This window comes from Dendrobates tinctorius, unplaced genomic scaffold (assembly GCF_039654945.1).
Source record: "Dendrobates tinctorius isolate UK_male_01 unplaced genomic scaffold, ASM3965494v1 ptg000236l, whole genome shotgun sequence".
NCBI lineage: Eukaryota > Metazoa > Chordata > Amphibia > Anura > Dendrobatidae > Dendrobates > Dendrobates tinctorius.
In genome coordinates, this window is record NW_027361903.1 from 2369640 (window position 1) to 2385362 (window position 15723).

The following is a 15723-nucleotide window of genomic DNA, read 5'->3' on the forward strand; positions in this document are numbered from 1 at the left end:
CTGTATGAGGACTGTATCCCGATATAAGGATCTTGAATGAGGAGTGTACCCTGATATAATGACGCTGTATGAGGACTGTATTCCGATATAAGGACGCTGTATGAGGACTGTACCCCGATATAAGGACGCTGTATGAGGACTGTACCCCGATATAAGGACGCTGTAGGAGGACTGTACCCCGGTATAAGGACGCTGTATGAGGACTGTACTCCGATATAAGGATGCTGTATGAGGACTGTACCCCGATATAAGGACGCTGTATGAGGACTGTACCCCGATATAAGGACGCTGTATGAGGACTGTACCCCGATATAAGGACGCTGTATGGAGAGTGTACCCTGGTATATAAGGATGCTATATGAGGAGTGTACCTCTGTATAAAGACACTGTATGAGGACTGTACCCCGGTATGAGGACTGTATTCCGATATAAGGACACTGTATAAGGACTGTACCCCAGTATAATGACGCTGTATGAGGACTGTATTCCGATATAAGGACACTGTATGAGGACTGTACCCCGATATAAGGACGCTGTATGAGGACTGTACCCCGATATAAGGACGCTGTAGGAGGACTGTACCCCGGTATAAGGACGCTGTATGAGGACTGTACCCCGATATAAGGACGCTGTATGAGGACTGTACTCCGATATAAGGATGCTGTATGAGGACTGTACCCCGATATAAGGACGCTGTATGGAGAGTGTACCCTGATATAATGACGCTGTATGAGGACTGTATTCCGATATAAGGACACTGTATGAGGACTGTACCCCGATATAAGGACGCTGTATGAGGACTGTATCCCGATATAAGGATCTTGAATGAGGAGTGTACCCTGATATAATGACGCTGTATGAGGACTGTATTCCGATATAAGGACGCTGTATGAGGACTGTACCCCGATATAAGGACGCTGTATGAGGACTGTACCCCGATATAAGGACGCTGTAGGAGGACTGTACCCCGGTATAAGGACGCTGTATGAGGACTGTACTCCGATATAAGGATGCTGTATGAGGACTGTACCCCGATATAAGGACGCTGTATGAGGACTGTACCCCGATATAAGGACGCTGTATGAGGACTGTACCCCGATATAAGGACGCTGTATGAGGACTGTACCCCGATATAAGGACGCTGTAGGAGGACTGTACCCCGGTATAAGGACGCTGTATGAGGACTGTACCCCGATATAAGGATGCTGTATGAGGACTGTACCCCGATATAAGGACGCTGTATGAGGACTGTACCCCGGTATAAGGACGCTGTATGAGGACTGTACCCCGATATAAGGACGCTGTATGAGAACTACTCCGATATAAGAGCCTTGAATGACGAGTGTATCCCGGTGTAAGGACGCTGTATGAGTACTGTACCCCGGTATAAGGACACTGTATGAGAACTACTCCGATATAAGGACGCTGGATGAGTACTCTACCCCTATATAAGAACCTTGAAGGAGGAGTGTATCCCGGTGTAAGGACGCTGTATGAGTACTGTACCCCAATATAAGAGCCTTGAAGGAGGAGTGTATCCCGGTATAAGGACGCTGTATGAGTACTGTACCCCAATATAAGAGCCTTGAAGGAGGAGTGTATGCCGGTGTAAGGACGCTATATGAGGAGTGTACCCTGGTATAAGGACACTGTATGAGTGTGGGCCGCGGTCACGCCTCTCAGGGGTGAAGGTGCCATCAGCTAATACAATGCCAGAGTCACAGAACAGATCCCGGAACAGCAGAGCAATTAATCTAATTATCTCCTCAGTCATTAGCTGGAGCGGAGGCAGAGAGACTGGTAATGAGGGCAGCGAGATGTCACTGAGCAGAGGTACACCTAATGAGATACATTGCCGAGATACCTGGACACTAAATAGTGGTGTAAGGGAGGGCCAGGACCGTAGTCGTGACCTGTACTCTGGTGCGCCCAGCCCTTCCCCTACATGAAGCAATGTTCTCCTCAGCATACCTGCGTCTCTCGATCCATCTTCACCCGGGCACTTCCCAGGCCATACCAGTCCCTCTTCTAGGCGACCCCCATCGATGGAGACACAGTCTGAGACAACTTTAACATTTTCTTTACTTAGGATTTCGTACATTACATCCACAGTTGGTACATTATGGCATTTGCTTGCTTCCTGATCTTTCCCTTGCTTGCTGTCACCTCTGTGCAGTACACGCCTGGACCGGACCGTCTTAGGCTAGTTTCACACTAGCGCATGGATGAGCTGCGGAGGGATTAGGACTTCCTCCGTAAAGCTCCGCCCCCTTCTGCGCCTCCTCCATTCAGCTCCGCCTACGTGGGCATGCGGCCTGCGTACCCTATCTTTAGCATTGGGTACGCAGGCCATGCCGATGTATGCGGGTGCCTCCGCATGCATCATTTTAACAGTGCGGTGACCACACCAAAATGCAACACGTTGTGTTCAGCGCAGGTCGCCGCACCGTCAAAACGACGCATGCGGAGGCATCCGCATACATCGGCACGGCCTGCGTACCCAATGCTAAAGATAGGGTACACAGGCCGCATGCTGACGTAGGCGGAGCTGAACGGAGGAGGCATGACAGGGGGCAGAGCTTCACGGAGGAAGTCCGCATCCCTCTGCAGCTCCTCCATAGGCTAGTGTGAAACTAGCCTTAGACTGCTTCCCAGTTCCTTCCAGGTCTGACCTCACTACAATGACATTTCCTTCAGCCTGTTTCGCCCCAGACATGAATTCATCAATCACTACGTTTGGTGGCCCCTGGTGAAGCATCCGGCCCGTCTATACCGATCTCGTCAAAGTGCCAACTCCTTTCATCTCCTTAGTCCAGCCAACTTCTGTCCTATAACCATTGGCCCATGCGGTAAGACACCACATCTTCCTTTTCCAGTTCTGACCCACTGCTAAGACCTGCAGTGGCCGTGGGTAACGTGGGCAATAATGACTTAACGTTACGTGACTGCCAAGCTGTCCGGGCCTATAGCCCATGTGGACTCTTGGGCGCCCTGGCCCCATCTGATTAAACCACCCTTCTTCACTAACCTTACTCTCGGCAGCCCCTCCTACAATTAACCCTCTAAGAACCTACTATCAGGTCCCACTAGTATACCCCCACCTAGTGGCCCGCAACATAATTACAACTACCCAGCCTATGGGGAAACTATATACTAAGAGTGCCCTCCTCTAATGTCCCAATAAAGGATGCACTAACTTTCCCTAACTGTACATACACAAATGACACATAATATACATGCAATATTATCACACAAGAACATGATGCAATATATAATTATCCATACAATGGTAACACACTCAAGTGGCAATACCATAAATACTGAGCGGTAATACATAATTATACATGTAGCAGTACCGCAGGCAATAACATAAAGCACATCTGTAAACATTAAATAATGTAAGACAATCAGAGGGAAGGGAGGCACAAGAGACATCATATCTTACCCCCTTACACTGGGATACACTCAATGGGTGATAAATGCATCCAGGTAGACTCCGCATCTTAGGCCGGGGTACCACTATCGAATCACAGACGATGTGAGCGCATTGGATGCCATCTGCTAATGACGCTCAGCTCCGGCTCTGCTGCGAGTGTGCTCCAAGTGTCTGTCCTCCGAGAGTCAGTGCTCTTTGCTCCGAGTGTCAGTGCTCTGAGTGTCAGTGCTCCGAGTGTCAGTGCTCTGTGCTCCGAGTGTCAGTGCTCCGAGTGTCAGTGCTCTGGCTCAGAGTATCGGTGCTCTGTGCTCCGAGTGTCGGTGCTCCGAGTGTCGGTGCTCCAGCTCCGAGTGTCGGTGCTCCGAGTGTCGGTGCTCCGAGTGTCAGTGCTCCGAGTGTCAGTGCTCCGAGTGTCAGTGCTCCGAGTGTCAGTGCTCTGGCTCCGAGTATCGGTGCTCTGTGCTCCGAGTGTCAGTGCTCCAAGTGTCAGTGCTCTGGCTCCGAGTGTCAGTGCTCCGAGTGTCAGTGCTCCGAGTGTCAGTGCTCTGGCTCCGAGTATCGGTGCTCTGTGCTCCAAGTGTCGGTGGTCCGAGTGTCGGTGTGCCGAGTGTCAGTGCTCTGGCTCCGAGTATCGGTGCTCTGTGCTCCAAGTGTCGGTTGTCCGAGTGTCGGTGCTCCGAGTGTCAGTGCTGTGCGCTCTGAGTGTCCATGCTCTGTGTTCCAATCCTCTCGCATCAGAGAATCGCAGCACAGCTGCGGAGGAGACGGAGAAATTAATTTCTCCACCTTCTCCATTGCCAGCGTCGGTGGGAATCACACTGCACTAGGGTGATATCAGAGTGCAGTACGATGTTTCACAAGGACCCATAGACTTATATGGGTGCGTGCGATCCGAATTCGGCATGCTGCGATTTTTTTTCTGTCCTATTGAGATCCGATCCAAGCAATAAAAATAACGCAATTGGGAACAGAAGCATAGCATTAAATTGGTATGAATGTAGTCCCAATAGCATTTTAAAATCTGTCCAATTTTGTTCCTGAAAAGTCGGATGAATGTCATGCAATTTTCATGTGCAATTTTATCACCTAGCTTCCGATTGCAATGTGATTTTAACATGACCTTTTACATAGAGCAATTCTTTGTAATTCACACATAGTTTTTCAAGGAAATATTTTTCAAGATATATAAGAGAGACAGAGAGATTAGATAGATATACAGATAGATGCAAAAATATAGATATAAATATGTGAGTGAGATATATAATCAGTGCTTTGTGTGTGTAGTTTACTGTACATTTTTTTTAGTAAATAAATTCCTTTCAGAAAAAAATGTTGTGGGATCTCCCGACATTTTATTAACCAGCAGAAGGAAAGCGGACAGCTGGGAGAAGATCTTTATAGCCTGGGAAGGGGGTAATACGCATGGAGCTTCCCAGGCTATTAATATCAGCTCACAGATGTATACTTAGCCTTTACTGGCTATTAAAATGGGGACCGCCCCAACGAATGGCATAGGGTCCCCCTATAATTAATAACCAGCAAAGGCTATGCAAACAGCTGCGGGCTGATATTGATAGCCTAGTAAGGGGCCATGGATACTGCCCCCTCAGACTATAAACACCAGCTCTCAGCCGCCCCAGAAAAGATGTGCCAAATCTGGCACTTAGCCTCTCTCTTCCTGCTTGCCCTAGTGTGGTCGCAAGTGGGGTGATAGTTGGGGGGGTTGATGTCACCTTTGTATTGTCAGGTGACATTAAGCCCCAAGGTAGTAATGGAGAAGCATCATTACTAACCCCATAGTCATATTGTATAAAAACACAGACACCCAGAAAAAGTCCTCTAATTGAAAGAATGACTCAGACTCCTTTATTGAATCTAAATTAACTCATACTCACATCATTGCCCATTCCACAGAAGCCATTGTTTCCTGTAACAGAATTAAAATAGCAAACAACAATATTCCTCACCTTTCTACAGAGAAGATGATAATCCATTTGACCCACGATGGATCTAGCTCTGCTGCACCTAGATGGCAGGCTGCATTGTTGTATATTGCGACCATACAGACTGCCATCCAGCAGAGACACTGAGCAGCATCTACTAGCACTGCTCAGTGTCTCACTGTGATCTCCTTTGACCTGGCTGATATCACAACGAGCGTGAGCAAGTTCTCACGCTGATGGTGCCATCAGAAAGGTACTGGGAGTTCACAGCCAATGAACTCTGTTCAACTCACTGACGTCAGCGCGAGCGCCATTAGGGCTTTTCCCACAGCTGGAGATAAGAAGGGTGGGGGCTGGAGATAAGAAGGTTGGGGGGCTGGAGATAAATGGGTGGGGGGGCTGGAGATAAGAAGGGTGGGGCCTGGAGATAAGGGTGGGGGGGCTGGAGATAAAAAGGTTGGGGAGCTGGAAAGAAGGGTTGGGGGGCTAGAGATAAGAAGGGTGGGGGAGCTGGAGATAAGAAGGGTTGGGGGGCTAGAGATAAGAAGGGTGGGGGGCTAGAGATAAGAAGGGTGGGGGAGCTGGAGATAAGAAGGGTTGGGGGGCTAGAGATAAGAAGGGTGGGGGGCTAGAGATAAGAAGGAAGCTGGAGATGAAAAGGGTGGGGCCTGGAGATAAGGGTGGGGGGGCTGGAGATATAAAGTGTGGGGGGCTGGAGATTATAAGGGTGGGGTCCTGGAGATAAGAAGAGGTGCTGGAGATAAGAAGGGTGGGGGGCTAGAGATAAGAAGGGTGGGGGGCTAGAGAAAAGAAGGGTGGGGGAGCTAGAGATAAGAAGGGTTGGGGGGCTAGAGATAAGAAGGGTGGGGGGCTAGAGATAAGAAGGGTGGGGGAGCTGGAGATAAGAAGGGTGTGGGGCTAGAGATAAGAAGGAAGCTGGAGATGAAAAGGGTGGGGCCTGGAGATAAGGGTGGGGGGGCTGGAGATATAAAGTGTGGGGGGCTGGAGATTATAAGGGTGAGGTGCTGGAGATATGAAGGGTGGGGGGTTGGAGATATGAAGGGTGGGGCTGAAGATAAGAAGGGTGGGGGGGGCTGGAGATGAAAAGGGGGGGCTGGAGAGTGCAGGAATGGTGGGGGCTGGAAGATTATGCTTCCTTTAGAGAGGTGGCACCTGATGGATTTCAGCCTTCTTTCCTCTTTATGTGACCAGTCATTTACACAGTGATACAGTCGTCAGTGCACCCAGCGGCTCTGGGCAGAGAGCCCTGATAAGTCACAAGGGAAGGCGATGACAGATCATCTACGGACATGTCGCTCACCTGCGGCTCCGCACATGGCGGCGCGGGGGACGGGTTAATGGCTGTTATTTACTCGAGCTGCAGGTTCTCATGGAGAAGCGATACCTTCCTTCCTTCCGTGCAGGATTATCATTATCTCCGCTGACATCTCCGTCTCTGCTGAGACCTGACACATTGTCACAAAGTGATTTATCTCAGAAACAGCACATTATTGCCAGGAAGTTCATCTCCTTCCAAATAATTCCGATTAAAACGACGCAAAGACAAAATGGCAATGAGCGACGGCGCGAGGGGAGAGGATACTGACCTTGAGCCCCCGTCATAGAAAGGATAATGACCTGACACATGTCACCAGCAATACCGCACATTATATATCTCTCCACCCTATCAACCCCGGTGTATAACCTGCAGACCCCCCAGTGTATAACCTCCAGACCCCCCCAGTGTATATTGTACAGACCCCCAGTATATAACATCCGGCCCCCAGTGTATAACCTCCAGACCCCCCCCCAGTGTATATTGTACAGACCCCCCCAGTGTATAACCTCCAGACCCCCCCAGTGTATATTGTACAGACCCCCCCAGTGTATAACCTCCAGACCCCCCCAGTGTATAACCTGCAGACCCCCCAGTGTATAACCTCCAGACCCCCCCAGTGTATAACCTCCAGACCCCCCCAGTGTATAACCTCCAGACCCCCCCAGTGTATAACCTGCAGACCCCCCAGTGTATAACCTGCAGACCCCCCAGTGTATAACCTGCAGACCCCCAGTGTATAACCTCCAGACCCCCCCAGTGTATAACCTCCAGACCCCCCCAGTGTATAACCTGCAGACCCCCCCAGTGTATAACCTCCAGACCCCCCCAGTGTATAACCTCCAGACCCCCCAGTGTATAATCTGCAGACCCCCCCAGTGTATAACCTCCAGACCCCCCCAGTGTATAACCTGCAGACCCCCCCAGTGTATAACCTCCAGACCCCCCCAGTGTATAACCTCCAGACCCCCCAGTGTATAATCTGCACACCCCCCCAGTGTATAACCTCCAGACCCCCCCAGTGTATAACCTCCAGACCCCCCCAGTGTATAACCTCCAGACCCCCCCAGTGTATAATCTGCAGACCCCCCCAGTGTATAACCTCCAAACCCCCCCAGAGTATAACCCCCAACCTTAATATCATGTAGTCAGGTGACTATCAGAAGGCATGATACTCTGTAAAAAGGGGACTTCAATACCGCAAGGTCATATACTTAGCACTTTATTTATCTTAGAGGATAGTTGCATTACATTTAGGGGATGGGATTGCATTATGGAGGATCCCTATGAGCAGTTTTCTTTGCAGCTTTTTACAGAGTATCATGCTCTCTGATGGTCACCTGACTACATGACATTAAGGCTTATAAATACCTACAATATCCTGGCTGCTCATATCATAGAATCATAGAATCATAGAATGGTAGAGTTGGAAGGGACCTCCTGGGCCATCTGGTCCAACCCCCTGCTCAAAGCAGGATTCGCTAAATCATCCCAGTTAGATGTCTGTCCAGCCTCTGTTTGAAGACTTCCATTGAAGGAGAACTCACCACTTCTCGTGGCAGCCTGTTCCACTCATTGATCACTCTAACTGTCAAAAAGTTTTTTCTAATATCTAATCTGTGTCTCCTCCCATTCAGCTTCATCCCATTGCTTCTAGTCTTTCCTTGTGCAAATGAGAATAAAGTTGATCCTTCTACAATGTGACAGCCCTTTAGATATTTGTAGACAGCTATTAAGTCTCCTCTCAGTCTTCTCTTTTGCAAACTAAACATTCCCAAATCCTGCAACCTTTCCTCATAAGACAGGGTTTGCAGACCGGTCACCATTCTGGTCGCTCTTTTCTGAACTTGCTCCAGTTTGTTGATGTCTTTTTTAAAATGTGGTGCCCAAAATTGGACACAATATTCCAGATGAGGTCTGACCAAAGAGGAGTAGAGGGAAATAATTACTTCACGTGATCTAGACTGTATGCTTCTGTTAATACATCCTAGAATTGCATTTGCCTTTTTTGCTGCTGCATCACACTGTTGACTCATATTCAGTCTGTGATCTATTAGTATACCCAAGTCTTTTTCACATGTGCTGTCACTTAGCCCTATTCCTCCCATTCTATATATGCTTTTTTCATTTTTATTGCCCAGATGTAGTACTTTGCATTTCTCCCTGTTAAAAACCATTCTGTTAGTTGCTGCCCACTTCTCCAGTTTATTTAAATCTTTATGAATCCTCTCTCTCTCTTCTCTAGTATTAGCTATCCCTCCTAGCTTTGTGTCATCAGCAAATGTAATCAGTTTACCCTCAATTCCTTCATCTAAATCGTTGATAAAGATGTTGAACAATACAGGGCCCAGGACAGAGCCCTGTGGTACCCCACTTGAGACATTCTTCCAACTGGATGTGCAGCCATTTACGACCACTCTTTGGGTCCGATCACTAAGCCAGTTATGAATCCACCTAACAGTTGCCTTGTCCATTCCATACTTAGTCATTTTTTCAATAAAGATTGTATGAGAGACTTTGTCAAATGCTTTGCTGAAGTCAAGATATACTATATCTACAGCATTTCCTTGATCCACCCAATCAGTAATACCGTCATAGAAGGAAATTAAATTAGTCTGACATGACTTATTAGTTACAAACCCATGCTGACTCTGTTTAATCACTTCATTCTTATCCAGGTATTGACATACATGTTGTTTAATAATTTGTTCAAAGATCTTTCCTGGTATAGAAGTCAGACTCACCGGCCTATAGTTGCCTGGGTCCACCTTCTTCCCCTTTTTGAAGATAGGAACAACATTTGCTCTTCTCCAGTCTTCTGGCACTTCTCCTGTTCTCCAAGAATTTTCAAAGATTATGGAGAGGGGTTCAAAAATTTCTTCTGCTATCTCCTTCAGTACTCTGGGGTGTAATTCATCTGGACCTGGAGACTTGAATTCATTTAGGTTAGCTAAGTGTTTCCTCACTATCTTTCTGTTTATAGATATCCTGGATTCTTCTATTCCCTTAATAGGACAGTGAATAACAGTTGATGTTACATTTCCTTTCTGAGAGAAAACAGATGCAAAATAGGAATTTAAAAGTTCAGCCTTCTCAACATCCTGTCTTACCATTTCATCATTTTCATCCTGTAAAAATCCTATAGCATCTTTGACTTTTCTTTTACTTTTGACATATCCCCAAAATCCTTTATTATTGCTTTTGACATCTCTTGCAAGCCTCAATTCATTTTCAGCTTTAGCTAATCTGATTTGTGCCCTGCAGGTTCTGCAGACAGCATTATATTCTTCTTTAGATATGCCTCCCTCTTTCCATTTTATAAACATTTATTTTTTTCTTCCTTTTTAGCATGTGCTTAAGTTCTGTGTTCATCCATCCTGGTTTCCTTAAATGCTTCCTATTCTTCCCTCTTTTCGTATCCCTCTTCCCTCATATGACATCACGCTCTGTACTACACTGTGTGCTCTCTGATGATATTTATCATTGTGCTATCTATGTATATGGATTTGATTTAGTCCTATGAATATATAATTAGCAGAAAGCTGACATATGTACTTTATGACAAAAATCTAGTGGTTCCCCTGTGTAACCCTAACATCATATATGATATTCTTCCCCTACTCTCTACACTGAGTATACTAGACTGTGATCCCCCCTATATATGCTCATGTATCTTTTGATGCAGCTCTAGACACTTATTCGATACTTATGTATGTAATTGGGGTATTTAATTGGCGATCCATCTCCTTTTTATATTTGTCTTTGTCTTTTTGTATCAATATAATAAAGCTTTGTGTATTTTATGGCTTCCTGAACTTGTTTGAGACATATACCCTTTGGGAAGTGCCATGTTTTTGTAGGCCAAAATTGTTGAGCTATATTAGTATAGTCTGTAGTTGCTACTGTGTGAATGATGATGGATGCATGAACCAGATCCCCTCCCTCTGATATTACGAGTGTGTACAGGGACTTAGCTATAGAGTCAGCGCCAGCCAGTGGCAGGCTACAGGCCGCTACAGCATCCTCCACAGTGCTAGCGTCCGACAGTGCGCCTGCTTCCGGGCATTGTCAATTAGCGGCAGTGTCTGTCGCCGCGCTGCCGCTCCTTTTGACGTCCGCATTTGCGACGCCGCACGCACGGTAGGTCTAGACGGACGCTGACCCTCTGCCTCGGGCCCAGCTCCTGTGACCACATACCGCGCGTGCACGTCTCTGAGACCTGTGACAGGCTCAGCCTTTTTGTATTTTGCTCTTAAGGCATCTCTGAGAGTAAACCGAGATCGCTCAGCGCACCTGGGTGACGTTCAACCCACGTGCGTTATACCGCCATATTGTACGTCCGCCATTAGCTAGCAGCGGTGTTAACACCTTCTGCAGGGTGGACCCCGGGCGGCGAACGCACTTTATGTTATTTTATATTTAGTGTGTTCCGCCGTCCCTAAAAAAACACTGCGCCCCCGCCGGAAGCTTCATGGCCGAGCAGCTGCATACAGCCGTACATCACCCAGCACAATGCCGAGCGTCTGATGGAGTGGTGTAAAGCCGCCACCACTGGACTCTTGAGGAGACGTGTTCTGTGCAGTGACGGATCGCACGTCTCTATCCGCATCTGATGGAGGAGTCTAGTTTTGGTGATTCCAGGAGAACGTTACCCCCTGATGGTGGAGGAGGATGATGCTATGTGCTGTTATCCGGGGGCAGCCTCAGACCCTCAGCTCCTGTGATGGGAAATCTTAATCTTCAGCACAAGAGATGGTGGACCATTGTAGCTTCAGCTTTGTGGGAACAGTTTGAGGAAGACCCTTATCTGCCCCCCATAACTGTGCCCAGTGCACTAGGTTCATATAGACATGGGGGGAACATGAGCGGCCACACAGAGCCCGGACCCCAACCCCATCCAGCACCATGGAGATTGTGAGGCCGGCCTCCCTCCAACATCAGCGTCTGACCCCACAAATGATCTTCTGGATGTCCGGTCTAAAAATTCCCACAGACACCTATAAATTCTTGTAGAAAACCTAGAAGAGCGACATCCGTAATATCTGCAGAGGAGCGACTCCATAGTAATGACACAGTAATCCCCGGAGGTGGATGTGGGGGGCACATACTTTCTCCATATTAATGTCTATGGATGTAGATGAGGACACTGAAGCCCCCGGAGGGGGACACATACTTTCTCCATATTAATGTCTAAGGATGTAGATGAGGACAGAGAAGCCCCCGGAGGTGGATGTGGGGGGCATATACTTTCTCCTTATTAATGTCTATGGATGTAGATGAGGACAGTGAAGCCCCCGGAGATGGATGTGGGGGGCACATACTTTCTCCTTATTAATGTCTATGGATGTAGATGAGGACAGTGAAGCCCCCGGAGGTGGATGTGGGGGGCACATACTGTCTCCATATTAATGTCTATGGATGTAGATGAGGACAGAGAAGCCCCCGGAGGTGGATGTGGGGGGCACATACTTTCCTCCATATTAATGTCTATGGATGTAGATGAGGACAGTGAAGCCTCCGTAGGTGGATGTGGGGGGCACATACTTTCCTCCATATTAATGTCTATGGATGTAGATGAGGACAGTGAAGCCCCCGGAGGTGGATGTGGGGGGCACATACTTTCCTCCATATTAATGTCTATGGATGTAGATGAGGACAGAGAAGCCCCCGGAGGTGGATGTGGGGGGCACATACTTTCTCCATATTAATGTCTATGGATGTAGATGAGGACAGTGAAGCCCCCGGAGGTGGATGTGGGGGGCACATACTTTCCTCCATATTAATGTCTATGGATGTAGATGAGGACACTGAAGCCCCTGGAGGTGGATGTGGGGGGCACATACTTTCTCCATATTAATGTCTATGGATGTAGATGAGGACAGTGAAGCCCCCGGAGGTGGATGTGGGGGGCACATACTTTCCTCCATATTAATGTCTATGGATGTAGATGAGGACAGAGAAGCCCCCGGTGGTGGATGTGGAGGGCACATACTTTCCTCCATATTAATGTCTATGGATGTAGATGAGGACAGAGAAGCCCCTGGAGGTGGATGTGGGGGGGCACATACTTTCCTCCATTTTAATGTCTATGGATGTAGATGAGGACAGTGAAGCCCCCGGAGGTGGATGTGGGGGGCACATACTTTCTCTATATTAATGTCTATGGATGTAGATGAGGACAGTGAAGCCCCCGGAGGAGGATGTGGGGGGCACATACTTTCCTCCATATTAATGTCTATGGATGTAGATGAGGACAGAGAAACCCCCGGAGGTGGATGTGGGGGCACATACTTTCCTCCATATTAATGTCTATGGATGTAGATGAGGACAGAGAAGCCCCCGGAGGAGGATGTGGGGGGGCACATACTTTCCTCCATATTAATGTCTATGGATGTAGATGAGGACAGAGAAGCCCCCGGAGGAGGATGTGGGGGGCACATACTTTCTCCTTATTAATGTCTATGGATGTAGATGAGGACAGAGAAGCCCCCGGAGGTGGATGTGGGGGGCACAAACTTTCCTCCATATTAATGTCTATGGATGTAGATGAGGACAGTGAAGCCCCCGGAGGTGGATGTGGGGGGCACATACTTTCTCTATATTAATGTCTATGGATGTAGATGAGGACAGTGAAGCCCCCGGAGGAGGATGTGGGGGGCACATACTTTCCTCCATATTAATGTCTATGGATGTAGATGAGGACAGAGAAACCCCCGGAGGTGGATGTGGGGGCACATACTTTCCTCCATATTAATGTCTATGGATGTAGATGAGGACAGAGAAACCCCCGGAGGAGGATGTGGGGGGCACATACTTTCCTACATATTAATGTCTATGGATGTCGATGAGGACAGAGAAGCCCCCGGAGGTGGATGTGGGGGGCACATACTTTCTCCTTATTAATGTCTATGGATGTAGATGAGGACAGAGAAGCCCCCCGGAGGTGGATGTGGGGGGCACATACTTTCCTCCATATTAATGTCTATGGATGTAGATGAGGACAGAGAAGCCCCCGGAGGAGGATGTGGGGGGCACATACTTTCTCCATATTAATGTCTATGGATGTAGATGAGGACAGAGAAGCCCCCGGAGGTGGATGTGGGGGGCACATACTTTCCTACATATTAATGTCTATGGATGTCGATGAGGACAGAGAAGCCCCCGGAGGTGGATGTGGGGGGCACATACTTTCTCCTTATTAATGTCTATGGATGTAGATGAGGACAGAGAAGCCCCCCGGAGGTGGATGTGGGGGGCACATACTTTCCTCCATATTAATGTCTATGGATGTAAATGAGGACAGAGAAGCCCCCGGAGGTGGATGTGGGGGGGCACATACTTTCCTCCATATTAATGTCTATGGATGTAGATGAGGACAGTGAAGCCCCCGGAGGAGGATGTGGGGGGCACATACTTTCTCCATATTAATGTCTATGGATGTAGATGAGGACAGAGAAGCCCCAGGAGGTGGATGTGGGGGGCACATACTTTCCTCCATATTAATGTCTATGGATGTAGATGAGGACAGTGAAGCCCCCGGAGGTGGATGTGGGGGGCACATACTTTCCTCCATATTAATGTCTATGGATGTAAATGAGGACAGAGAAGCCCCCGGAGGTGGATGTGGGGGGGCACATACTTTCCTCCATATTAATGTCTATGGATGTAGATGAGGACAGTGAAGCCCCCGGAGGTGGATGAGGGGGGCACATACTTTCCTCCATATTAATGTCTATGGATGTAGATGAGGACAGAGAAGCCCCAGGAGGTGGATGTGGGGGGCACATACTTTCCTCCATATTAATGTCTATGGATGTAGATGAGGACAGTGAAGCCCCCGGAGGTGGATGTGGGGGGCACATACTTTCTCCATATTAATGTCTATGGATGTAGATGAGGACAGAGAAGCCCCCCGGAGGTGGATGTGGGGGGCACATACTTTCTCCATATTAATGTCTATATATGTAGATGAGGACAGTGAAGCCCCCGGAGGTGGATGTGGGGGGCACATACTTTCCTCCATATTAATGCCTATGGATGTAGATGAGGACAGTGAAGCCCCCGGAGGTGGATGTGGGGGGCACATACTTTCTCCATATTAATGTCTATATATGTAGATGAGGACAGTGAAGCTCCCGGAGGTGGATGTGGGGGGCACATACTTTCCTCCATATTAATGACTATGGATGTAGATGAGGACAGTGAAGCCCCCGGAGGTGGATGTGGGGGGGCACATACTTTCCTCCATATTAATGTCTATGGATGTAGATGAGGACAGTGAAGCCCCCGGAGGTGGATGTGGGGGGCACATACTTTCCTCCATATTAATGTCTATGGATGTAGATGAGGACAGTGAAGCCCCCGGAGGTGGATGTGGGGGGCACATACTTTCTTCATATTAATGTCTATGGATGTAGATGAGGACAGTGAAGCCCCCGGAGGTGGATGTGGGGGGCACATACTTTCTTCATATTAATGTCTATGGATGTAGATGAGGACAGTGAAGCCCCCGGAGGTGGATGTGGGGGGCACATACTTTCCTCCATATTAATGTCTATGGATGTAGATGAGGACAGAGAAGCCCCCGGAGGAGGATGTGGGGGGCACATACTTTCTTCATATTAATGTCTATGGATGTAGATGAGGACAGTGAAGCCCCCGGAGGAGGATGTGGGGGGCACATACTTTCCTCCATATTAATGTCTATGGATGTAGATGAGGACAGTGAAGCCCCCGGAGGAGGATGTGGGGGGCACATACTTTCCTCCATATTAATGTCTATGGATGTAGATGAGGACAGTGAAGCCCCCGGAGGTGGATGTGGGGGGCACATACTTTCTTCATATTAATGTCTATGGATGTAGATGAGGACAGTGAAGCCCCCGGAGGTGGATGTGGGGGGCACATACTTTCTCCATATTAATGTCTATGGATGTAGATGAGGACAGTGAAGCCCCCGGAGGTGGATGTGGGGGGCACATACTTTCTCCATATTAATGTCTATGGAT

General features: G+C 48.3%; 1 protein-coding gene across 3 annotated transcripts in view; it reads left to right on the forward strand.

Annotated features, from left to right (window-relative positions):
• Nucleotides 1-15723, forward strand: part of GFRA1 (GDNF family receptor alpha 1) — a 251851-nt gene that overhangs the window by 193495 nt on the left and 42633 nt on the right. The gene's annotated exons all lie outside the window — the stretch shown is intronic.